The 27,315-nt window shown below is 41.7% G+C and overlaps 1 protein-coding gene and 1 long non-coding RNA gene across 4 annotated transcripts in view; both read left to right on the top strand.

Moving 5' to 3' along the window:
- GPM6B (glycoprotein M6B) overlaps positions 1–27,315 on the top strand; it is a 158,187-nt gene that overhangs the window by 14,401 nt on the left and 116,471 nt on the right. The window lies entirely within an intron of this gene.
- Positions 22,411–24,804, top strand: LOC138930157 (uncharacterized). 2 transcript variants are annotated; one of them, XR_011446107.1, is made up of 3 exons: positions 22,411–22,492; positions 24,342–24,390; positions 24,666–24,804. It is a non-coding gene; the product is annotated as an uncharacterized lncRNA (long non-coding RNA). The 2 variants fall into 2 exon arrangements; XR_011446106.1 differs by lacking the exon at positions 22,411–22,492 and adding an exon at positions 22,724–22,885.

Genomic DNA, 27,315 nt, shown 5'->3' with positions numbered 1-27,315 from the left:
TGGACTGCTGGACAATTTCCTGCTGTCCCAGGACACCATCCCTAACCCCCCGACATATGGACTTCCATATATTCAGATTTGAATAACCCGGAAAGGCCCGTCATCAGAATCCGTTCTTAAAATTCACTTTTTTTTTTTTATTACATTTCTTTGTCTTGGAGTGGTCGCTCATTGTAGAAACTCATTTAAAATGGAAGTCTAATAGAAAACACACTTGTGCTTATGAAAAGGGAGAAGGGGTGAGGAAAGGATAAATTAGGAGTTTGGGATTAGCAGATACTTACTACATATAAAGTAAATAGTGAGCCCTACTGTATGGCACACAGAACTATATTTGGTATCCTGTAAGAAACCATAATGGAAAAGAATATTATAAAAAATAATGTGTATTTATGTATATAATTGAATCACCTTGCTGTACAGCAGAAATTAGCACAACATTGTAAGTCAACTATACTTCAAACAGTTATTTAAGAATTGAAGTCTAAGTTTAAATATGAAAGTTAAGTTCTTTTTACTTCTTACCATCATATTTTTGCCCTTGGAGATTTGAGCAAAAATGGTGGTATTTCTGCTTTGTGATTCAATTTCTGTTTTCCTCAGCCTAACACAACGATGAGTGAGATATCATTTAAAAGAAAAAGAAAACTGACCAAAATAGCTATGTCCCAGCATGGGTTATTGACTGAAAACTTCTGCTTGGTTGGAGGCTTAAGAGGTGGGACGAGCCACCTGGGCAGGCTCTTGGCCCATGTGCTCATTGGTGATGTTGGCAAAGTCATGCGCTGCTTCTTTCCAGGACTCATGGGAAACGGTGGCTTCACAATTCTATCAGAAGTGACCATGAGTTCTTTTTTGTTTGAAGTAGAGTTTGTTGAACCACTGATTTTCCATTCAAATTGACTTTTAGCCCCTAGGGGACGGTTGGCAATGTCTGGAGACATTTTTGGTTGTTAGCTGGGGTGAGGGGGAAGGTGCTACTGGTATCCAGTGGGTAGAGGGCAGGGCTGCTGCTAAATGTCCTATGAACCCAGAGCCCCCCTTCCCCAAACACAGTCTTATGGTTCTCACCTCAAGAGTGCCAAAGGCGGGAAACACTACTTAGACTAAACTTTGTGTGTGGGTGTTAATTTCTGCTATACAGCAAAGTGGTTCAGTTATGCAAAATATATAACCTTCTTGTTTTCTTTTCATTTATGGTTTATCACCCAATATTAAATATAGTTCCCTGTGCTATACAGTAGAACTGTTGTTTAGCCATCCTATATATATGTAATAGTCTGCATCTCCTCGTCCCAAACTCCCAGTCCTTCTCTCTCCCACCTGCCTCACCCTCTTGGCAACCACAGTCTGTTTTCTATGTTTGTGATTCTATTTTGTGGTTAAGTTCATTGTGCCTTGTTTTAGAGTCCACGTATCTTATGGTATTTGTCTTTCTCTTTCTGACTTGCTTCAATCAGTACGGTAACCTCTAATTGCATCCATCTTAGTGTAAATGGCATTATTTTGTTCTCTTTTATGGCTGAGTGAAAGTGAAGTTGCTCAGTTGTGTCCGACTCTTTGCAACCCCATAGACTAGTCTACCAGGCTACTCCATGGGATTTTCCAGGCAATAGTACTGGAGTGGATTGCCATTTCCTTCTCCAGGGGATCTTCCCAAACCAGGGCTTGAACCCCGGTCTCCCGCATTGCAGACAGATGCTATACCATCTGAGACACCAGGGAAGTATATGCCTTTGTGTATATACACCACTGGAGAAGGCACTGGGGGAAGCCTGATGGTCTGCCGTCTATGGGGTCGCACAGAGTCGGACACGACTGAAGTGACTTAGCAGCAGCAGCAGTAGCAGCATATACACCACATCTTCTTTATTCATTGCATCTGTTGGACATTGAGGTTGTTTCCATGTCTTGACTATTGTGAATAGTGCTGCTGTGAACATAGGGATGCATGCACCTTTTTGAATTGTAGTTTTGTCCAGATATATGCCCAGGAATGGGATTGCTGGATCATGTGGTAGTTCCATTTGTACTTTTTTTTTTTTTGAGGCGCCTCCATACTGTTCTCCGTAGTGGCTGTACCAGTTTATATTCCCACCGATAGTGCAGGAGCGTTCCCTTTTCTTCACATGCTCTCTGGCATTTATTATTTGTAGACTTTGTGATGATGGCCGTTCTGACTTGTGTGAGGTGATAACCTCATTGTAGTTTTGATTTGCTTTTCTCTAATAGCTAGTGATGTTGGGCATATTTGCATGTGCCTTTTGGCCATCTGTATATCTTCTTTGGAGAAATGTCTTTAGGTCTTCTGCGCATTTTTCGATTGGCTTCTCTGTTTTGTTGCTGTTGTTATTGAGTTGTAGACTTAACTTTTGAACTCATGAAAGGCAGTCTTTGCCAACCTTTAAAACACAGAACCCGTGGTAAGGTTTAGAATTTGGCCTGAAATAGAGCAAGGGATTCTAGACACCAGATAAAGGGATCCAGGCATAGAAGAAGCTGCTGAGTTAAGAAGGTGCCTTTTTGAAGGGGAGCCTTCAGGACAAGCCTCTCTCTGATGCTGGCAAACCTAGTCCTGGTTGCCACTAGTTACTGGTGCCGATCTGAACCTACTTGTTGAATCCAGTTGCAATCCATTGAACTTTTACCTTGCACAAGACCTTCTTTATGATAAGAAAAAAATCAAACTATGATAGTGTATATGATCTAAAACCAAATCATAATCAGCTTCAGAAAATTCTTTTTGCCTGAGAAATTTCATTTATTATTTCGGCCTCTAGGAAAAATCGCCAATAGTCCTATAACAAAAGAAGAGAGCACAGAATATTGTAGTGAAGCAATTATTTTTTTATTCACCATTTAGTTTCAAGCAATAGGTTTAACCTTTTTATTTTCTCCTAAGAGCTGGTAATGGATAGTACAGTAGGTGGGTTAAGTATCATATTTTCTCCATTTTTTTTCCAACCTTGGTGAAGATACTAAGTTGAGGAATGTAAAACAGACAATATTTGTCCATTTGGGGGCATACAGTATGGTATTTTCATATAGTTCAGTCTAATCCAGCATAGTTGCCCAGCTAGCTAAAAAGAAGGTAGTGGCCTAAATATTCCTTCCCAAGGGCCTTTCCCAACCTGAAATTGCCATGAGAAAAAAGAAATGCCTATTCATTTTTTTCTCTGAAGCTTTGCAGATGTAATTGAAACCTCATTCTGATGTGTCTTCAATGGACTCTGACTTTAAACCTGGGGTTTTCCTAAACCTGGGGTTTCCCTCATAGATATTTAAAAACCTAAGAATGCTGCCCTTCAGCAGATTTTCTGGCAAAGCAAAGAATTGTCCCCCAGTTTATCTACTGCTAAACGTGGATTTGGGTGTTGTATTCTCTTTAGGTATGTGATACACCTGTCTGGATAATTGTTAAGCAGGAACTGTAGGAAGCTCTTAAGTTTGGTCTTTTTTCTCTTTTTCCACTTGAATTTAGCGAATGCTTCTCGGTGGTTTAATTTTGGTGCAGAAAATTAATGATAGCTGATATTTGTAGAGATGTTTGTCCTCCATACTTTTAGTTGAAATTGATAGACGTGTGGCCATTTCCAGGTAAGTGTCAAGGTTTTACATCCATACAGCTGAGTTATTCCTGCTGCTAAGTCACTTCAGTCATGTCCGACTCTGTGCAACCCCATAGACGGCAGACCATCAGGCTTCCCCATCCCTGGGATTCTCCAGGCAAGAACACTGGAGTGGGTTGCCATTCCCTTCTCCAGTGCATGAAAGTGAAAAGTGAAAGTGAAGTCCTAAATGTATTTATATCTCTATGTTAGTGTGAATTTGCAATCTGTGCACCTTTGACATCTTAGTGAGAAAAATCCAACATAATTTCACAGGTTGTTGGAAAGTCTTATTCTCTTGTAATTTTACCCTGCTTAGCATTCCTGAACATTGTTGTTCAGTTGCTAAGTCATGTCTGACTCTGTGACCCCATGGACTGTAGCACGCCAGGCTTCCCTGTCCTTCACCATCTTCCAGAGCTTGCTCAAACTCATGTCCATTGAGTGATGCCATCTAACCATCTCATCCTCTGTCATCCCCTTACATGAAATAAATATAAAATTGCTCTTTGAGGATGAAATGAAGACTGGGGAAACCCCTATCTTAGTTTCCTAGCATTAAGAATTTATCCTACTATGAAACAGCAAGTCATCAGAATCCTGTTTATTTTAGCACTTACCCTGATGCTTGGAAGCAGGCGTTTTATCTTGAAAATGCTATCCAACAAAAACCGTAGAGCCACATATTGGCCCAGTCAAAAAACTCTCCACTTCTAGTTGTGATCCATTGGCAGCCATGGATCCCAGCCCATTTGCCTGACCCTTCTTTGCACTGTCCACAATACTGGTGTGCTGTTGTTATTTGAAATCTCTGTGATAAAAGGTCTGGCTTCTCTTGACCCTTCCCCAGCTGAGGAAAGTTTGGGGGGCTTCCCCAAAGAAGTAAACGAAGGGTGTTGAGAAGTTAAGAAAGGACGTGACCACGAAGGTAAGATGTGCCCCACTGTAACTCATGTGCCCAGGTAACTGGGAGATGTCTATGCTTCCATCCCCAGGAAGAAGTGTGTTTGTATGTTACAGAGAAGGGCTACCGTTTGGTCATTGTCACAGTCAGCTGCCACCCGGCCTGGGAAGAAAGGACAGGCTCTGAACATCCATGGTAGTTCTTTGCTGTGATGTGGCTTTTTGTTGATCTCATCAGAGGCATCCTTGGAGACTTGGCTTCTTTGATGAGCCAGCTTCCCAGTTTTCTCTGTGTACTTTCATCGCCCAAATGTGACTATAAATGAAAGAGCTATGGTGGTGAGTAAGAGGGCCCTTGACCTTGAGGAGGAGCCTGCATTCTGGTGGGAGAGATGTACCTGTGAGCAGAGAAATTATGATAAGATGAAAATAAAACAATAGTAGTGTGCTCAAAACAGCATTTTCTGCTGATGATGTGTGTATGTGCTCTGCGTGCCTGCCACATATATTACCAGCTAGGGGACAAATCTCTGTTCTTTTGCCAAGTACTGGCTGTTGTAATGACAATATGAACAAATGCCAGAGTTCATTATATCTGAATGTTGCGGCTTTTGCAGGTGGACATCCAGCCAAAACATACTCAGCTGGGGAGACTCAGACCTTCGCCAAAGGACATTGTGTGAATGTAGCAAATCCTCATCGATAGTTTAATGTAATTAGGGGTAAAATAGAGATGGTTGATCGGAAAACTGATCAAAACCACAGATTGCATCACCAGATAAACCATCAGTGATGTCAGTAACTATAATGGCATAATGAGACATCATCATTATATGATGTTTCTTTCTTTAGAAGCCCAGTGACACCATCTCAGGAAACCGAATGTTAATTAAGGTGGTGTTTGAATGCCTGGCGAATTCTAATCTCTTATAGAGTTTAGTCTTAAATGCGTCATTTAATTATTTCTATAATTTTATTACCTATGAAAACTTTATCTTGAGGTAAAGAAAACAGGGTCTGTGTTATCGTTGCCATGGTGACTCTGTACTTAAAATGGCAGGCTATGCTTACTTGGTTTAAAAATATCTACTGTGTGATTGCTGTAAAAATCTCCACAAGTAATTTGCTCGTGTCCACACTGCCTTTTCACTGGCATTTCAGTGAACGACTTGATCACAGAAGTTGCTGTGAGAAATGCCAGAGGTTATTACTCTCAAGCACTAAAAATATTTTTAATTTCCACCACTAAAAATTTTAAATATTGCAAAATAGCTTCTATATGTCCTTTCCATGTTTCCCTGAGTGAAACAACCTTAACTGATCGTGTTGAGGGACCAGAGGGACTCCGGGGTGAATTGTACTTGGGCAAGATACAGGGTGTCTACAGTCAGCCGCCATTGTTGAGGCCATGTGCCCACTTTCCGCTCATGGCTCTAAGACACTAGATTGGAATAATCCAGTTGATTGTTGTCTCCCCTCTGCTGTCAGAGAGGTCCCATGAGAGCCAATTGGGTGCCTGATTTTATTTATTTTTTGAAGATGGAAACCCCTTAAAACACACACACACAAATGAATAAACAAATACATGTTCTTTGTAAACTAGCTTAAACAGCACAGAAATCTGCATTGTATTGCAGGCAATAGCCTGGAGTGGGTGCCCTGGAACGTCGTGGCTCCTTTGTGGAGTGGGCTTTGTGACAGCTGTTGGCCACTCAAGAGTTTTTGTACTTGACTGTTTTGCAAACGTTTTGCTTCCAGAACATTTCAAGTCCTGGATAAGTGGGGAGTAACAGTGGATATAGATGCATCCATGCAGAAGTTGCATCCTGTATCCACATGGGGGATATAAACATGTCATTGTTCTTTTTATTGTTTTTTTTTTTCTTTTTGTAAATATCCACTCCCAAGCCTTGGAGGCAGTGTGGGAAAGAGTACTGCTTCACTCGTGAGCGTCTCTTTCATCCATTCCTGCCTGACCCAGAACTCTTTCTTTGGCAGAGTGTGTTTGTCTTTCTGTATTAGCATCTTTTTTTTTTCCCCTCTGATGGCGGCTCAGATCAGTGCCCTTGGTCACTGAGAAAATAAAATGATAGTTCAGAGCCTTGTGAGGCAAGTCTAGAGATGGCTGCCTTGGATGCCTTGCCCCTCTGTATCCACAGCCTCTTCCCACCCTGAGGTTGGGCCACAGCAGTCGAAAACCCTGCTGGGCCATTTCAAGCCCTTTAGGGGGCGTGTAAGTGGCAGATGCACTTAATTATTAGGTATATTACAAATGCAGGAGATTAAGCTCTGACAAGGTTTTGGACTCAGGACAGAAGGGCACTTCATTTTTATGAGTCTACTTAGTTTCCAAAGAAATCACAATATGTCTATCAGTCAAGAAATGGAGATATGCAGATACACAATACATATAGACCACTCCCTGGTGGCTCAGATAGTAAAGAATCCATCTGCAATGTGGGAGGCCTGGGTACGATCCCTGGGTTGGGGAGATCCCCTGGAGGAGGGCATGGCAACCCACTCCAGTATTCATGCCTGGAAAATCCCCATGGACAAAGGAACCTGGTGGGCTACAGTCCATGGGGTCACAAAAAGTCGGATACAACTGAGCAACTAAGGACACATGTATAATGAATATATATGTTAAATATAACATACGTGTATGTGACAGACATGCATGTGTATATATACCATGCATATCTATTAGATACATATATCAGTACATGTGTGGTACATGTACATATACGTGTAGGTACATGTGTGGTGTGTGTGCTCACTCGGTCATGTCTGACTCTTTGCAGCCCCTGGGCTGTATCCCACTGTGCTCCTCTATCCGTGGGGATTCTCAAGGAAAGAATACCGGAGTGGGTTGCCATGCCCTCCTCCAGGAGATCTTCCTGACCCGGGGATCGAACCTCTGTGCATACATATGTGATACAGATACAAAACCCGTACTGACTGTGTGTGGGCAGTGCTCTAAGTACTCTAGAGGTTCATCAACCAGTGTAATTCTCTCCGTTTTGCAGATGTGACCATTGAGGTCACAGAGCCAGTAAGTGGCAAGGCCAGTTTTGAACCCACGCAACTCTGGCTTCGTCTTTGCGTTCCTCACCTCCTCTTGATGGAGGTGGTACAGTCGGTATTTAATGGTATGGTTAACTTGGTTTGTCGAGTTTGTCCCTTATAACCACAGGGAGCTTTGAACTGGTGGTGGAGGTGGAGGGATGTGGGGCATGCTCTTTCTCCTACTTGTTTTCTTGTGCCAGCACAGGAAAGGGAGAGGGAAACCTGAGGCTCGTTTGTTTTAACTGTCTCAGCGGTGGCACGCTTCTGAAGGTGGGTTAGATTTTGGAGAAGTGGTCACAGTTGACTGGGCCAGATCGAGTGGGTAAGGGGAGTGGTCAACTTGAGGACTGCCACTTAGGGACCCAGTAAAATAATGTTAATTGTTTATCCCCTCTGGAGATCCTTCAGCACCATTAGGGGCCAGGTGACCTGGAAGAACCGTTCTTTTTATGTACACTTTTGTAGTTATTGTTACTTTTTAATTGTAGTATAGATGATGTACAGTATTAGATAAGTTGCTGCTAAGCTGCTAAGTCACTTCAGTCATGTCCAACTCTGTGCGACCCCATAGACAGCAGCCCCCCAGGCTCCCCCATCCCTGGGATTCTCCAGGCAAGAACACTGGAGTGGGTTGCCATTTCCTTCTCCAATGCGTGAAAGTGAAAAGTGAAAGGGAAGTCGCTCAGTCGTGTCCGACTCTTAGCGACCCCATGGACTGCAGCCCACCAGGCTCCTCCGCCCATGGGATTTTCCAGGCAAGAGTACTGGAGTGGGGTGCCATTGCCTTCTCCGATTAGATAAGTTACAGATGTATAATATACTAATTCACAGTTTTTGGTTATACTCCATTTGTAGTTACTATAAAATATTGGCTGTTGCATCCTTATAGCTTGTTTTAACCATAATAGGTTGTACCTCTTAATCCCCCTCCACTATATTGCCCGTCCCTGCTTCCCTCTCCCCACTGGTAACCACAAGTTTGTTCTCCGCATCTGTGAGTCTGTTTCCTTATTGTTATAGACACTAGTTTGTTCTGTTCTTTAGATTCTAAATATAAGTGATACACAGTATTTGTCCTTCTCTGACTTATTTAGCATGATACCCTCCAAGTCCATCCATGTTGTTGTAAATGGCAAAATTTGACCCTTTTTATGGCTGAGTAGTATTGCATTTTATATATGTATGTACATACATACACCACATCTTAATGCATTCATCTATTGATGGACACTTAGGTTGCTTCCTTGTCTTGGCAATTGTAAATGATGCTGTTTTTTTTTTTTTTAAAAAATATATATCAAAAAAGTGGAATTGCTGGGTCATATGGTAGTTCTGTTTTTATATTTTTGAGAAACTTTTCTCCACATCCTCACCAAATTTATTTGTGTTCTGACAGGTGTGAGGTGATACCTCATTGTGATTTTGATTTTGATTTGTATTTCCCTGATACTTAGTGATGTTGAACATCTTTGTCTTTTCATGTGCCTATTGGCCCTCTGCATGTCCTCTTTGGAAAAATGTCTATTCAGGTCTTCTGTCCATTTTCTAATCAGGTTTGTTTTCTTAATGTTAACTTGTATGAGCTGTTTATATGTTTTGGAATATTAACCCTATATTGGTCATATCAGTTGTAAATATTTTCTCCCATTCAGTAGGTTGCCCCTTTATTGGTCAATGATTTCCTTTGCTGTGCAAAAGCCTTTAAATTTCATTGGGTCCTATTTGTTTATTTTTGCTTTTATTTCCTTTGTTTCAGGAGACAGAACCAAAAAAATATTGTTAAGATTTATGCCAAAGAATATTCTGCCCATGTTTTACTCTGGGAGTTTTATGGTTTCTAGTCTGACATTTAGGTCTTTAATCTATTTTGAGTTTATTTTTGTCTATACTATTAGAGAATGTTCTCATTTCATTTTTATGTGTAGCTACTCACTTTTCCCAGCACCACTTACTGAAGAGATTGTCTTTGCTCTATTGTATATTCTTTCCTCCTTTGTCATAGATTAATTGACCATAAGTGCATGGGTTTATTTCTGGGCTCTCTAATAATTATTTCTTAAGAGAACAAAACACAGATAATTTCATTACTTTGTCATCATACTAATTAGCTTGGATATATGTTTACAGTAATAGACCCTCCCCCAAATGTTAATAATAACTTCGATTTGCCAAAATTTTCCACCCTTCTGATGTACAAATGCCAAAATATGGGAACTCTCCTCCAAAACAAAAGTCAGAGACCAAACTCTGTCTTATTCTGTCCTACTCATGACCTGGCTTCCATTTCATGATTCAAGACAGCTGCTGCAGCTCCTGCCATCACCTTCACATTCCTGCTAATAGGGAAAAGAAAAGGTTAGGCAGGCCCTTCTCTTAAAGGCCATTCTGTGAAAGTTGCACATGTTACTCCTCACATCCCAGTGGCCAGAACCTGATAGCATAATCACACCTGCCTGCAAGTGATTCTAGCCCAGTCTTTAGCTGGGCAGCTAGCTAAAAGTATTATTACTGTGGAAGAGGAGGGCAGAGATATTAGAAAAAAAGGAAGCAGTGTCATTTTAGAAAGAGAAATAAAATTGGTGAAAACATAAAAAGTAAACCTTCAGATTTTTAAAAATCTCACATGTTGAAATAATTTGATTTTTCTTTCAGAATAATGAAATGCTTGCAACCCATAATCCATATTAACATTACAAACGCAAAACTTGAAAGATCCATGTAGCTGATGTGTTACTAAATCTATGATGGAGAAAGGGAAGTTTTTGAAGTAGCTGATAGTGTTAACTTATTTTGAATATAAATTCCCTTGTTTTGCAAAAGGTTCCCAAGTGAAGACTGTAAATAAGATGGAACAAGAAGATGGCGGAAGTGTTTATTAACATTTGAACAATAGATTCAGGGACTGGCTCACCTCTTCTTTCCAGTCACGTTTTTTGGCTGGTGTAAATTGAGGAATTTACCTACTTTTCACATGATTTTCAATCATGTACAATTTCAAATGTAATTGAAAGTTACATTCAATACTGAGGCAGAACCCTATATTTACATCAAGTGTAGTGGTCTGACAAAAAGGGAAACATCTCGGATGTGATGAAATTGTCTTTCAGTACTGCAAGCTTTTTATTCTAAATATTTAGTACTTTTCACCTGAATAAAAAGAAAGTAAGAGATATACAGCTGTCCCTTATATCCATGGAACACTGTTCAACGACACCCCAGGGATACAAAAAAATCTGTAGACTCTCAAGGCCCTTGTATTTGCATACAACCTAGGCATATCCTCCTATATACTTTCAAATCATCTCCAGATTACTTATAATAACTAATACAGTGGAAATGCTGTGTAAATAATGGCTTGCGGGCAGCTAATTCAAGTTTTGCTTTTTGAAACTTTCTAGAATCATTATTTTCTGAGTATTTTAAATCTGAGTGTGGTTGAATCCTCAGATGTGGAAGTGAAGGATGTGGAGAGCCGACTCTACTGAATTTTCCTCACTCTGATATTATAAAATGGATGCAGTGATTTTTCTTTTCCCCCATCCCATATGGAGTTTTCTTCAGGCCAAGGTGTGGAAACAAATAGATTAAACTGGAAATTTAAGGTTTTCCTCTTCAGGTAACCATATGTGGAATCATTTTGAAATAGCCAAAACTGGGTCAAGTATATGATTATCTTAGTGGCATTTACAACCCAAAGTGACCATTTGTTAACAGTGACCCATCTTTCCACTGGTGAAAGCAGGAATTCTGGCTAAATTCCCTCAGCTAAATACCCCAGCTATTTCTTTCACTGGGTTATATGTTTTTTCTTTTGCCTTCAAACTGTGCCCCCACCCCCCCAAGTTTAGATGGTCATTCTCCTTTTTTACCAAATTGGAAATAATACCGACCTTCTTCCAAATGCGTCCATCGAAAGATTGCAACAAAAGCATCTTGGTCCCTAGTCTTTTACTTAATTGTTCTCTGCACAAACTTCACGTAAACATTCAAGTAGGTTTCTGCAATTGGATTTTAAGTGCTAATAAAGCATTCTGTGTACAAACCGCTTTCCACAGTGACAACCATTATATCTTTTATTGGTTCAGCACTGCTTTGCTCTCTGAACTAGAGGGATTTTTCAGCAGCAGAGCATATAGTAATAGAGAAACTGCAGAAAAAATAGTCCTCTTTGCTTTAATGGAAAGTAGTGCTTTCCACGGAGAAGGCGATGGCACCCGACTCCAGTACTCTTGTCTGGAAAATCCCATGGACGGAGGAGCCTGGTAGGCTGCAGTCCATGGGGTCTCTGAGAGTTAGACATGACTGAGCGACTTCACTTTCACTTTTCACTTTCATGCATTGGAAAAGGAAATGGCAACCCACTCCAGTGTTCTTGCCTGGAGAATCCCAGGGACGGGGGAGCCTGGGGGGCTGCTCTCTATGAGGTCACACAGAGTCGGACACAACTGAAGCGACTTAGCAGCAACAGCAGCAGCAGTACTTTCCAGAATTCAACTTCAAAAGTAAGCCAGCATTTTAGGTTTTTATTCTAGGATTTACTCTCAGTTAAGCCTGTGATTATTTGGTAAGATTGTTCACCTTTGTCTTGGCCTCGGTTTTCTAAGCTATGGAAAGAAAATGGTGAGAGCATAGAGGAAATAACACCTTATGTGGTTGGTGTCTGGGGAAAGACTTGGGGTAACAGTGTCTTCAATCAAGGCCACAATGTCTTCAAGGCCACAGTTTGTGCCATTATTTCAGGCAGGCCAGGCGATTGGCTCCCAGTCAGTGGAATTCATATTTGCCTTATCTTGAAACTTTTTCCAGCCCTTTGTAAACAAACAACATCCTCAACATGCAAAGAAATGTACAACGGCATTTCTTCAGGAAATATTTTCCTTGACTCTACTCCATTTCATGAATCACATGTTCCAATTTATAGCTGAGCCTGCTATGGTGGTTTTGCCAGGCAAATATCCAGTGAGATCATGGAGATCACACTTGTTTAAACCCCTTGGTGGTCTTTTATTTCAATAGAGCTTGCAGTACACTGGTGAACTGTTAAATGAACGTGGAAACAGAGCCTGGAAGTGCATTTGGTTTGAGAAGTAATTGGAAAAGGTGACAGTGATAAGCCCTTCATGGTCTGTCTAGCTGTGTGTCCAGTATGATAGTCACTAGCTATTTCAGTTTGAATTAGCTGAAATTAAATCCACATCAGCCACATTTTAAATGTTCTGCAGTCACATGTGGCTAAAGGTGACCATATTGGATGACACAGATCTAGTAAATTTCCATCATTGTAGAAGATTCTCAGGCACTGCTACTCTTTAGATGGACACCTAGGAAAGAACTTTGTATGGTATAGAAAGGAGGAGGCTTGGAATGGAAGTCCAGAGTTGATTCTGTTCTAATGTGAGCCCTTAAAAGCTATATGACCTTATCTCTGAAACATTGTAGGCCTCAGTGGACAGGTCAGTATTGCAACCACTACCTTTGTGTGCTTTGGTATGTTATGATGCTAACATGAACAGATAGATAATCAGATGTAATAGTGCCATTTCATGGTTTAGAGAGTGGCCTATGGAGTCAAACTGCTGGATTGAAATACCAGTGACCTATAGGTAGGCTTCTCTGGGCCTTGGTTTTCTAATCTGAAAAATGGGGACAGTGAAGCACCTCCTTTGCATGATTGAGTAATGGTTTCATAGACATATATGAGACATATATCTGGCCCATGTTTAAGCTATCATTACTATTACAATGATTACTTATTTCATCTGTTGCAGAGTATAAGGTGCTATCTAAAGGTCCTGTTGCAAATAATATTTTCAGTTTGCTGGTGTCTTCTGATTTTTAAACCTCTTTGCACCCTGTCCTGTATCGAGTATAAGTGTGCCACATTGTAGCTTCTTAATGCTTCTGTTGTCCTGTATAACTTAAGCCCCTTTGGGGAATAAATTACTTACAACTTAGAGGGACAGGTTCAAAGTTTATTCTTTGATATTTCAGCTCTATGATTGGTTCTTTGCAAAAGAAATTAATGAACTTGATGTCAACACTGAGAAATGCTAGAGCAGATAAACAGCTCCATAGATCGGGGAGTGAAGCAAATCACAAGGGCCAGTATTCTCTTGGGAAAGGTGTTGCCATGGCCCACAGGGAGCCATATCCTTTGTCAGTAGGTGGTAATCCCCAGTCTCCTTGCGGATAAATGGGAGATGAATGCTACCCCAGCAGTTCTCACCCCAGACATGCTCCAGTCACCCAAGGGCTTTCAAAATGCTGACACCTGGCTGTGCACCGCCCCCCCTCCACCCCCCGCCAGAGATTCTGCTGTGATTGTCTGGGGTGCTGCTTGAGCGTAGAGACTTTTTAAAATCCTCTGGTGATTTTAATGTGCCACCAGGGTTGTGAGGCACCAAGCCCGCCTCTCCCTGGTGAGATGGAGGAGCCGCTGTCCAGTGCTTGAGACTTTGCCCTCCACTGAAGCAGATGCAGGTGTGACCCCCTAGTCAGGGAGCCAAGACCCTACAGGCCTTATGGCCAGAAAACCAAAACATCAACCAAAAGCAGTGCTGTAACAAATTCTGATACTGTCCTAAGAGAACATGTTTGTTTAAAGTTATGGCTTCAATACAACATCGTAAATCGACTATACTTGAATAAAATCAGTTTGAGAAAAAAAAAAAAAAGAACAAGTTATTGCTAAGGTAATACTGCCCTGTTAAGTGGGCATGGGATATTTATTTATTTTTCAACATCTATTTGTGTGCCAACTCTGTTCGGTCAACAGAAGTTGCCCCAATTCACGAAGATCCAAAATGTTTTTGCTGTAAATATTTCTAGGGTGGAGATTTCTAAGATAGTTATTTCCATATGTGTGGGGAACCAAATTCAGTCAATTTAAACTTTGCATTTATTTTGAAATCATTTTGGATACAGTTGTAAGAATAGTGCACAGTTCGTGTCTATCCTTCCCTAGGCTTCCCCCAACGTTAAGTATGACTCAAAACCAGGCAATGATCCTTGGTGCAGTACAGTTACATAAATTACAGCTTTTATTTGGGTTTCATCTGTTTCTCCTCTAATGTCATTTTTCTGTTCTGGGATGCAATGGAGGATCCCACACAGCATTTAGTTGTCACATCTCCTTCGTGTCTTCCAATCTGTGACAATTCAGTCTTTCCTCCTCTGTTCTGCTCTGATGAAGAGTACTGATCAGGTATTTTGTTGCGTGTCCCTCAACTGAGACCTGTCTGATCTCTCATGATGAGATTGAGGTTATGAGTTTGGGGCAAGAATGCCACCGGACATCTGACATTGTGCCCGTGGCAGGGTATCGCTTCAGGGGATACACAATGTCAGTAGGTGTCATTCCTAGTGATATTAACCCTGATCACCTGGTTAAGGGGGCATCTGTGGATATTGGTCTATTTTTGTAAGTAGCTTTGATAACGGATGCCACTCCTGTGCCATGCTTCCGTGTAAGAATAAGATGAGAGGAATTATGGCCAAGCATTAAATGGTTTCAAACTGCTCTGCTTTGAACGTCTTATGTATAAGTCTTATCGTGTTCTCCTATTAATCTCATTTGTACTCGAAATGGTGCCTTCTCACCATTTGCAGAGTTCTGCCCTGAGAGTTGATTGATAAAGCAGATAATCAAGCTGTTATAAGTGTGTGTAAAGTAAAAATGAACAGGCTATAAATCGAGACTTGGGAGAGTCCTCTGGCAATCAAGTACGTGAGCTTTAATAGGCGTTGTCTGAAGAAGTTTTGTTTTTTTTTTTTTTCCTGCTCTGAACAATCAAGTGCAATATTTGGCAGTCCATTCGGAAGTTAGACAAGCCCCAGTCTCCACTCCCATCAAGCCTCCCCTGGCTCATTGTGAAGAGGAAGTGAAAAGATGTAAAGGGTGTGCTGGGCACCGCGTCTGGACACGATAAATGGCCAGTGAACATCAGCTGCTTTCTGTGATTTTATCCCACGCAGGGCTCATGTGGCCTCTTAAGAGCTGACAGAGCACGAAAGGATAAACAGTTAGCTTTATGTCCTAATTAATCTGCAATTGGGTTGTAGAATGAATAGGAGACACAGAAGGAGAAAGAGCATACAACCTCTTTTGTGCATTTATCCCCTCAAATTTAAATGCAGTTGGATCGTTCTCAAGTTAGTGATATTGCTTTTTATGACCATTTTCCCAGAATCTTTCTGGGGATGGCTATAAAACACAAAAGATCACTTTTGTCCATAATTACCACATCACTTCCTAGTAAAGGAATGATATCCTGAGATTAACTTATTAAAATTGTTGTCTGGAATCAGTTTGGGGAGTAGTCTGACTGTTGACAAGATTTGATGAACTTGGGTGGTGCATTTTTTTCTCAGTAGTTACTCTGTTCTTTGAAGTACTAGCTCTTTCTAGTGTATTTGATCCTAAAATTGGAAGGTCTTAACTGTGGTGCTGGAGAAGACTCTTGAGAGTCTCCTGGACTGCAAGGAGATCCAACCAGTCCATCCTAAAGGAGGTTAGTCCTGGGTGTTCGTTGGAAGGACTGATGGTGAAGCTGAAACTCCAATACTTTGGCCACCTGATGCTAAGAGCTGACTCATTTGAAAAGACCCTGATGCTGGGAAAGATTGAGGGCAGGAGGAGAAGGGGACGACAGAGAATGAGATGGTTGGATGGCATCACCAACTCAATGGACATGAGTTTGGGTAAACTCTGGGAGTTGGTGATGGACAGGGAGGCCTGGCATGCTGCAGCCCATGGGGTCGCAGAGTCAGACACAACTGAGCAACTCAACTGAACTTAGGCCGGGCATTTCTTTAAAAATGCTAGATTTGTTCTATTTCTAGGAAGGTAACATCTAGTTAGGTGTAGTGTGGAAAAGATCAGAATTCTGTGTACAGCCACTGAGTTTAAATTTCATCTATGTCTGTGTAAATTTCATCTATGTTATTTCATCTTCTGTCTGCTTTGTAAATAGGTTCACCTGTACCATTTCTCTAGATTTCACATATATGCTTTAATATACAGTATTTGTTTTCTCTTTCTGACTTAACTTCACTCTGTATAACAGTCTCTAGGCCCATCTACATCTCTGCAAATAGCACAATTTTGTCCCCTTTTGTGGCTGAGTTATCTTCCATTGTATATATGTGCTATGTCTTTTTCATCCATTCCTCAAATGTATGGATACCAAGGGGGAAAAGTGGCGTGGTGGTGGGATGAATTAAGAGATTGGGATTGATGTATGTTACACTACTATGTATAAAATAGCTAGCTAATGAGAACCTACTATGTAGCACAGGGAACTCTACTCAGTGCTCTTGTAATCTAAATGGGAAGGAAGTCCAAAAAAGAGGGAATATATGTATACATATGTTTGAGTCCCTTTGCTCTACAGCAGAAAATAACATAACACTGTTAAACAAACATATTCCAGTAATTTTTTTAAAAAAATTTCATTTAGTCATAAATTGTTAATTTAAACTAAAAATCTCTTCATTGCTTAGCTCTATGAGAAATGGTTTGTTTAAGAAGTGACATCAAATTTTTACCAAAAAATTTTAATTGGAGGATAATTGCTTTACGATATTATGCTGGTTTCTGCTGTACAACAACAGGAATCAGCCACAGGTATGCACATGCCCCCTCCCTCTTGAACCCCCCTCCCATCTCCTACCCCATCTCACCCCTCTAGGTTGTCACAGAACGCCTGATTTGAGCTCCCTGTGTCATACAGCAAATTCCCAGTGGCTGGCTGTCTTACACATGGTGATGTAGGTTTCAATGTACTTATCCCACTTTCTCCTTCCCCCACTGTGTCCACAAATCTGTTCTCTATGTGTCTGTGTCTCCATTGCAGCCCTGCCAATAGGTTCATCAGTACCATTTTTCTAGCTTCCATATATGTGTGTGAATATATGATACTTGTTTTTCTTTTTCTGACTTCACTCTGTACAATAGGTTCTAGGTTCGTCTACCTCATTAGGACTGACTCAAGTGCGTTGTTTTTTTATAACTGAGTAATACTCCATTGTATATATGTACCACAACTTCCTTATCCATTCATCTGCTGATGGGCATCTAGGTTGCTTCCATGTCCTAGCTATTGTAAACAGTGCTGTGATGAACATTGGGGTACACATGCCTCTTTCACTTATGGTTTCCTCAGGGTGTATGGCCAGTAGTGGAATTATCGGGTCATATGGTAGTTCTGTTCCTAGATTTTTAAGGAATCTCCACACTGTCCTCTGTAGTGGCTGTATCAATTTATATTCCCACCAACAGTGTAAGAGGGTTCCCTTTTCTCCACACCCTCTCCAGCATTAATTGTTTGTAGACTTTTTGATGATGGCCATTCTGACTGGCATGAGATGATACCTCATTGTAGCTTTGATTTGCATTTCTCTAATAATGAGCAATGTTGAGCATCTTTTCATGTGTGTGTTGGCGATCTGTATGTCTTCTTTGGGGAAATGTAGTAGAAATGGTTTATTTTTAACACATTATCAAATCTTCCAAACATGGTGGCCAATAGAATCAAATGAATCTCTTGCCCCCCACCCCTCCCCCATAATAGGAACATGGTGTCCTAGAAACAGCCAGACCTATACTAGGTCCCATTTTAGTCCCGAGCCTCCAAAATGGGTCTTTAGAATTAAATTTGGCTATTAGCCCAGATTTACTCAAATTTTTAACAAGCGCTGCTTTGTATTTCAGCATCCCCCCCCAGCCCCCTACTTTGTCACTGGTTAGGGGAGGGGAAGTGGGAGGGGAGCCCATGAACAAGAAACAAAAGCAGCTGCTGGAGAGAAACCCCAGTGAAAGGGGGTGAAGAAAAACAGTTCTGCCACAGCAGCTGCTCCAATTATCAAAAGAGGAAGCCCTTGCTTTATATTTGAGCACTCTCAAGTTTAGAAGGTATTACCGCTCTTCTTTATTTGAGAAGCAATGAAATGAAGTCTGTACAGGAAGCCAGTCGATTGGTGCAGAAATGAAATTGGCACGAGACCAGTGACTCTTGAATCAACATGGCCCTTGGTTTTAAAATTCTGAGCCATTACTTAATATTCGACCTTGAGATGAATTTGGACGTTTGTGTTGTTCTGTCGTATTCCCACTGTTAGACGAATGGAGGACATGGCTGTCATTGGCCCAGTCTTCTATCTGAGATCACATAGAGGTTTTGAAGCTTACAACAGGAGAGGAACAAGTCCACATGGTATATAGCAGAGAGAACTGGGAAGACAGGTGGCAAGGTAGCACCTTGATCCATTTCATAGGGGTGCTCTTATCGCAAAACACGTATATGGCCGGTGTGCAAAATTGTTATGACCCAGAGCCATGTGAAAGAGGCAGAGTGGCTAGCTGGCCTAGAAAACTCTTTCTTGGAAACACTCATTTCCATGTTTTCCAGATGGCTTATGCATATGCAATACATTTATCATTGCGTTTCTCAGTCCCATGAGCGAGTTCTTGCATTTTGCAAGGGGGCCCACTTCACAAGGTGATTTTATCGTCATATTACTTAAGAAGTAAGGAGCTGAAGTTCCACATCAGCTCCTTGGTCTAAGAAACGGTAAAGGACGAATACAAACTCTGAATAGAGCCACGACTGCGTGCAGGACAAGGGGGTCTATGAAGAACATGGCACATCCTTGGAGGATCATCACAGAGTCTCAAAGGCAGAAGCAGGCCCGGTCGGCAGGAAGCCTGCTCTGGCCTTGCTCTTTCTCAGGCCCAGAGACAGACTTCCTGTGCAGTGAGCTCTGGCTCCCTTGAGGTTCAGAGAGCTCAGGAGGCTCGGAGGATGGGCACAGCATCAGGCGCTCCCTGCTGTGAGCATCTGCTTGGGACCCGCTGCCTCCTCTGTCACTCCCAGCATCAGACCTGAGCCCTGGCTGGCCCCAGACTCACTGAGTCTAACGCTGGGCTCAGCCGACTCCTTCTGTAAAGAGCCAGGTAGTCAGGCTCAGTCACAATGACTCACCTGTGCCGCTACAGTGGGGGTGGCCTTGTGCCAGTAAAACTGTATTAACACGAACAGGCAGCAGGTTGGCTTCAGCCTTCGTGCCATAACTTCTTGAGCTCTGGTCTAGAGCAAGGGCTTCTTAAGGGCTCTGTGGGCTAGAACTCAGGGGGCACTGGGGTAGGAAAAAAATACGCCCCTGTATTCACTAACCTCCGACAGAAACTGAGCGCCTGCTCTCGTATGAGTGGGGGCAGTGCTTTAGCAGGCCTGTGACTTTGCCATGAATAGACATCATGGGTAGACCTGCCCACTGTATTTTATTGCACTTTGTTTAATTGCACTTCCCAGGTATTGTGGTTGTGACAAAATGAAGGCTTGTGAGAGCCCTATGTCAAGCAAGTCTATTGGTGCCATTTTTTTCAACAGAAGTTTTTTTTTTTTTTTTTTAAATAAATAAGGTATGTACTTTTGGGGGAGGGCGTAACACTATTATTGCACAGTTAATAGGCTGGTATGATGTAAAACTTTTATATGCACTGGAAAACCAGAAACTTTGTGTAATGCTTTCTGGCAGTGTCTGGAACAAAATCTGCAGTATCTCCAAGGTTGGCCTTTATCCATTTCTCATTGCAGTTGTTTCAAGAATCTCCAAATATCATTATACTCGTCATGACTTTGATATTGTGTACTGTATCCTCAGCAGCATTAATAAAGAACATACATATTAATACATGTATATAGAGTTGCATATTAGAACATACATATTAATACATGTATATAGAGTTGCATATTATATGATTACATATAAAGCTTTGACCCTGACATCCGCATCTGGTTGTGGTCATTTCTAGGACCCACTGTCCAGCCCTGGAGAATCCTGGGATGGTTCCACAGTCTCTCGGTGGAGTTGACTATCAATGTAGCCCTTCATAGCCAACAGAGTACTCTTACTTGAGCCCTCTTCCATCTTGATGGAACCTGAACTTTAGTACCTTCTCTTTGGAACTGGGTCACACAGGCCTCCTTCAGTTCACCAGTTGGTACCACAGATCAAGCTCTTTGAGGGTACCAGTGTTGTTGGGATTGTCCAGGCCATTGGGATAAGAAGAGACAGGCTTCTCTGTGATTGGACTGGCCTTTGGTTGTGAGTGTGAGTCATTAGTCCTGACTGGGGTGGGAGAGAGAGGCCTGACCTCCTTAGTGATTTTCTGCTGGCCTTTGGGCCGCTCCTTTGGTGGGGGCTGTTGTGGCTGAGTAGAAGGTGTTAGCAGAGGCCCGGGTGTTAGCACTGTGACTTCCACTGTCTATCTCATGATCTCGGCCAAGCTGCTTAACCTCTGTGTGCTTGCGTGACCTTGTTGAAAAAGGAGTAATACCCTCCCCAAGGAGTAGATGAGATGGTGTAGAGAAATCACTTGACAGGCAAGCGATTGTCCATGATCAAGTGAGATAATCAACACAAATGCCCAATAAATTCAATCCACCCTTATGGAATCACCTTTAATAACAAATTAAGAGAGAGGGAACATTCCTGTGTTGGGCCTGTAGTATTTCCTGCTTGTTTTTGAGGGCACCTCTTGCCAGATAGGAATAAAGACCTTAGCAAACAGGATCCTACTTGTATTTCTACTGCCGCAGAGATGTTAAAGGAGGTTCTGCATCACTGATGGTGGACCAAATATGGGAACCATACCCATTACACAGTCTCCTAACTTTCTCTATCCACTAGTAGCCCAAAGATTGTATAGGAATCTAAATTCAGACCAACAAATGATGAGTCTTGATACTAGAAGTTTACATTTCTAGGGTAACCTTGCATTGTCACCTTTCCTCCTATGTGGTGGTAAGCAATTCTTTTTTAAGAATAAAACAAAACTGGAGATAATTAAATTAATGTGTAATGAGAAAGAAAATCAGCAGGCCAACTTCAGCCTTCAAAGCATCTCTTTCTTTGTTGGGAAAGTTCCCTGGGATCTAAGTTTCAGGACCAGGTTGAGCAGAGAGGAGTTGTTGTTTAGTCACTAATTCATGTCTGACCCTGTGACCCCCATGGACTATAGCATGCTAGGCTCCTGTGTCCTCCACTGTTTCCTGGAGTTTGCTGAAATTCATGTACATTCAGTCAATGATGCCATCCAACCAACTCATCCTCTGTCGCCCCCTTCTCCTCTTGCCCTGACTCTTTCCCAGTATCAGGGTCTTTTCCAATGAGTCTGCTCTTCACATCAGATGGGCAAAGTATTGGGGCTTCAGCTTCAGCATCAGTCCTTCCAATGAATATTCAGGTTTGATTTCCTTTAGTATTTGATTTGATCTCCTTGGAATTCAAGGGACTCTCAAGAAACTTTTCTAGCACCACAATTTGAAAGCATCCATTCTTCGGTCCTTAGCCTTCTATGGCCCAGCTCTCACATCTGTACATGACTCTTGGAAAAGCCATAGCTTTGACTGTATGGACCTTTGACTCAGTGGTAGAGTTGTTCTTCTGCCGATGCAGGAGAGGCAGAAGACTTGGGCTCGATCCTTGAGTCAGAAAGATCCCATGGAGGAGGAAACCCAATCCAGTATTCTTGTCTGGAGAATCCCATGGACACAGAAGCCTGATGGGCTAAAGTCCATGGGGTCACAAAGAGTCAGATGTAACTGAGCATGCACGCATTAAGAGCAGAGAGTAACAGGAAGGAAAATTCACCGAGTTCACAGCTCCATTCTTGCAGTCTATGTCCATCTTCAGGTTCACGTGCGTGTTCTCTGTCGAAGGAGATTTGCACGTGGACTCCCTAAAACAAACAAGAGAACTCTTGGGATTTGGCAGCATGACCTTGTCTGGCTGGCTGGGCTTTGGGAACAAGAGCTCTTCGTTCCTGGCAGGTCTTGAGGAAGAATGAAACCACATCACATGACTCTGAAGTTCCTTCCAACACTCTGACAGGAGGAATGGATTGAGCAAGAGTAAGTTTTGTAGACTCAGGAGATTGAACCTTCTTTTTTAGACGAGGAAGTGGGACATTCCAGACTGTGAGACAAGAGACCAGGGAGACGAAAGCTAATAAAACCCTGAAGGAGGAAATGAACTTCTCTCTGCGTTGGTAGAGGTGACTGCTTTCCCCCACGTCTTCCTTTGTCTGTAAACTGCCTTAGTCGTTCACATGTTTATTTTCTATTTTATCTGCATTTTTATAGCCACTTCAATGACCGTTTTATGCCAAGGCAGTAAAATAAAAGAATGTTTTTGATACGGTGCTCCTTACTTCGTAGAGGGACAAAGTTAAGCTTTCTTCATGATTATCAGTCAGTCCGTGTCCAGATTTACATTCAGCTGATATTTTTCAAGCACTGGCCCAGGTAATTTCAACATGTATTATCTCATCTCATCCTCAGAGCAACCTGAGTTGAGAGATTTGGTATCGGGGCTCAGAGCGGTGAAGGGACGTTGCAAGGCAGACAGGGGTTTGCATGTAGACCCCTCTCTGTGAGTCTAGAATCCTCTCCACAGCTGCCTCCTGTGTTCATCACGTTGTATTACTTTTGTGAATTCTTGAACTCTGCAGCAACTCAGGAATGGCATGAAATACTGTTCTTGAAAGCATTGTTGTATGGCAACATGGGCTAGACATATCTCAAGACTTAAGACTACAGCTGATGGATCTGATTCTGAATTAAAACATCCATCAGAAAAAGGAGTCTTTCTTTTTTGCAGAACACCCAAGATGAAAAAATGAAGCCATCTGGCTTAATACAGTCAATTCTGTCCTAGCTCCATTTTGAAATCATACATGTGTTCCAGTGGAATTGATACAGTAGGGAACTGCATGAGCTTAATGGGAACTCACATTTCCTTACATGCCATTTTCTCCTCATGAAACATTTGGTGAAAGCAGAGCACTACACCCAACTGAGCTGAGCAAAGTCAGAACACACAGAACACACCAGCTCTCACACCTCCTGCATCTCTGAGCTGACCCACATTAGGAGGTGCATCCCCTCAACCTGGGCTGCAATGCCCCCCACCCCCAGTTTGAGGTCACCCTCTTCACAGTAACTCATAAGCTGTAGTACCTGTCAGCCACCCCAAAGCACCCTTCAGATCTTCCTTCAAGGGGAAGGAAAATGTTGATGGTTATATTTATGTATTTCTTAATCATTTCACTTATATAGAATGTTACCGTTTTTATTAGGTTTCTTTTTTATGATGTGTGGCACTGATGAAGTTTTTGAGTATCATGTCCTGAACCTCATTTTTCCCCATAAGACATGTGCTTTTTTATTGTGCATTTTTGTAAAGAAGGATATTTTTAGGACCACCTGTGTGGCATTATAGCCCTAAACCTTACATCTAACTTCACCCTGTTGAATACAGTATTTGGGGAATGAAAATGCTCTATAATAGGATGTACTAAAGTCCTGTTTATGATTTATTCAGAATCCAAACAAGGAATAGATTTATTTGCCAAAAAACCCTCAAAATTAATGTCATTTTAAAAGTCCTTACATAAAATAAGCCAGGATTTACTGTATAGCATGTGGAATTATATTCAGTAACTTGTAATAGCCTATGATGGAAAATAATAATTATATATATATATATATATATATATATATATGATACTAGATGATAGATTCTGGCCTAGGGTATTAAAGAGTAGGGCTCCTAACTGAGTTACTTTGCTGTATATCTGCAACTTAATACAGCATTGTAGATCAGTTATATTTTTTAAAAAGTTGCAAAATCATATGGCTAGAGAGGCTATTTAAGAGGAAAAGAGAAAGTTAACCTTGCCTTTCAACTTCCTTATGCCAGGTCATGTTGAATGCCTTCAGTAGTCCCTGCATCTCATCCTCTTGACAAGGTACATGATGGTGAGGAATTGAGGCTTTGAGGGAGAGGGGGACTTCTGTAGTAGGGAGGTGACCAGGCTGGGACTCAGAGCTCCAGACGGTTTTCTCTCCCTGTCCATGGGCTTTCCCATTCCTGCTTGTGTGTTTCTGTCTGCTGACACAAACACAGGACTCGTGAGCTTTACCCAAGGGTACATCGGGGTCTTAGAAGACCTTATCTTTCAAGAGACCATTTAAAAAAAAAAATCATTGTTTCTCAATGTCTTATTTTGTTATTGCTTTTTAGACATTTTCCTGCCAAAGAAGACATTTTTCCCTCAAAAGAAGACATTCCCCCCCACCAGAGGACATTTTAGATATTTTTTTCCAAATTGCTTCCCTATGAAATCTTAATACCTCAAATAAACCATCTGTATGTTTATGGACTGGGTGTCTTTTTGTGCTTTTTATGTAAGAAGAGTAAGGTTTCCTTTTGCCCCTCAAGAACCCGTTTTCGTCATATTGGGGGTAATGCTGCCCCTGTTGAAAATGCAGATCCTGGATTGTCAATTATCTTAAACTCATGTGCCTTTAAAACTACTGTCAGACTACCTGAGAATGGTGTCCTTGAGTTGGTGGGGGTTGACAACTTGTTGGGGCTGCGTTGAATGAGCCTGGCAGGAAGTACACTGGGTTGACTAACAGAGCGTGGTCCCTGCGAGAAAGTGGGGCGTAAGAGCAAGTGCCCAATTCCCAGCACTCTGTTTGTCTCTGTATAGAGAACAGTTTTGAAAAAGTATGTATGGGGCCAAAAACAAAAGGGAAGAAATCAGCTATTGAATAATAAATGATTCTGGCTCATCAGTCTATACTTAGAACCTTTAGTTAACGAGTCATCTTCTTTGAACATACTAAATGATAGATTCCAACCTAAGATATGAAAGGGTAGGGCTTTCTCAGACTTTACTGTGCATCGCATCACCCATGGGTCTTGCTAAAGTGCAGGTAGGGGATGGGGCCTGAGAGTCTGCGTTGCCAACAGGTTTCCAGATGTTCCAGATGCTGCTGGTCCAAGGGTGCCACTTTGAGCTGCAAATTCCTAAGAGAACATAAAAGCAGTTATAAGAGCGTCCTCAAATATCCTCAGAATTTTAGAAAGTCTGAAGCAATGCTTCTCTGGGGGGTGATTTGCTCTCAAGGGGCCCATTGTCAGTGTCTGCAGAAGTTTTTCGGTGGCACTACTGGCATCTAGTGGGTAGAGACCAGGGATGCTGCTAAACATCCTACAGAGCACAGGACAGTGTCCACTGCAAAGAATGGTCCAGCCCCACATGTCCTTAGTGCCGAAATTAGAAATCCTTGCCTAAAGGAAATCACACATTTGCCCCCTGTAAGGCAGCAGAGACTAAGACAAGTAGCTCCTTCTCTTCCTTGACAGCAGTGAGTCTAACCCATTGTGGTAGCACCAACTAGTTTATAGTGGCCACGTTCTGCAATTGACAATAATATATACTGCTAATCAATTTCAATGGGAAAGTTAATTCATGGTAACATAAAGAAGAGCAGTTAAGTAGACTGCAAGGAAAAGACTTCTGTAATCCTGAGATCTGCGGCAGTTGTGCATGTATGTGTCGCAAGGGCCCCTGCTGGAGGGAGGAGGAGTATGCCTGCCCCTTGTGGAGTGTGAACGTGGTGGGCTGATCAGGCCGTGCACGCCTGGCCCTCGGGATTTTTTGGCGTGGTATGCGAGTGAGCCCATCTGGACATTTTTGGAACAAACTTAGGACATTCCTTTGGATTCTTAAATATGACTTGCAGCTGGGTAGGAAAGTGGTGCAATGTTCTGACCCACAGATTGAAGATACTTTTTAATAATAAAAATAATTCACTGTGGACGACTTTTCCCTCAAGAGAATCATAAATACAGATTGATGTGTTAAGTCTAGGTATGCTGATTTGCAAACCAGCCTTGTTGCATGGGATGTACATGTGGGAGCATTGGGATTTTTCAGTGTATTAATATCATCCGTTTGTATTTGAATCATTGAAAACAGCAGCAGCAGGAGATAAAAGTAGCTCCTCAGAGGATGGGTTGTTTGAAAATTCTTTTCTGTCAAGTGTAATTTTCCATTTACATTAAAAGAATCTTAATATTAGGCAGTTTGCTCCTGAGAGATATTTGTAAATTTATACTGACTACAGTCTTTGTTGGAAGACAACATGATAGTCACCTCATGTCAACTGAGACATGTTGATCCACTCAACAGAAGGAGAGAAGATTTGTTGGGTTATTTAAGATGACTTTAACCCTTGTTGACCCTGAAGGAGAGAAGATTCTAAAATACACAATTCTAACAAATCCTAAGACCAGTAGACCCTTACAGACTGAGCTCAGCTTTTGGTAAAAAATCGTTGAGCCTGTGTGTTACATACACTTAAGACAAAATCCAGACTTTTCCTACAAATAAAAACATGTCTGCTCAACAGTTGACTCCATCATCTGGAATAAATGTTCCTTATTTTTTGTTCCCACTGGTAAAATCAGATTAATTAGCTGAATCATCACAGTTTCTCTGGGTTAATTTTTAAAATGCTACACAAGCATTATCTTTTACCTTTCTCCATGTAATTCCTTTGTTAGAGCGAACTATGTGAAATTGCCAACATGGGATCATTCCCTACCTACAAAACTGGTGATTTCATATGGTTCAATCTACTATTTAGTCATGTATTGTAACTGTGGTATTTAAAAAGCTTTGAGAAGCGTGAGGGGTAATGCCGAGGTCTGCTTTGTATTTTCCGATTAGCCAGTTCTGTTTGTTCTTTTCCTCTCTGTACAGGGTATGGTTTCACACCAGTAACATCTTTCATACAGGGGGTGGCTCCTGAAACCTCACAGTATGTGAGTCACGGTGATTGGTTCTGTCCTTTTCCAGCCATACAGAGGTCTCATTTTT

The sequence above is a fragment of the Ovis canadensis genome, chromosome X (assembly GCF_042477335.2).
Source record: "Ovis canadensis isolate MfBH-ARS-UI-01 breed Bighorn chromosome X, ARS-UI_OviCan_v2, whole genome shotgun sequence".
NCBI lineage: Eukaryota > Metazoa > Chordata > Mammalia > Artiodactyla > Bovidae > Ovis > Ovis canadensis.
Note: the sequence above shows the minus strand (reverse complement) of the source record. Positions and strands in the feature narration are given on the sequence as shown.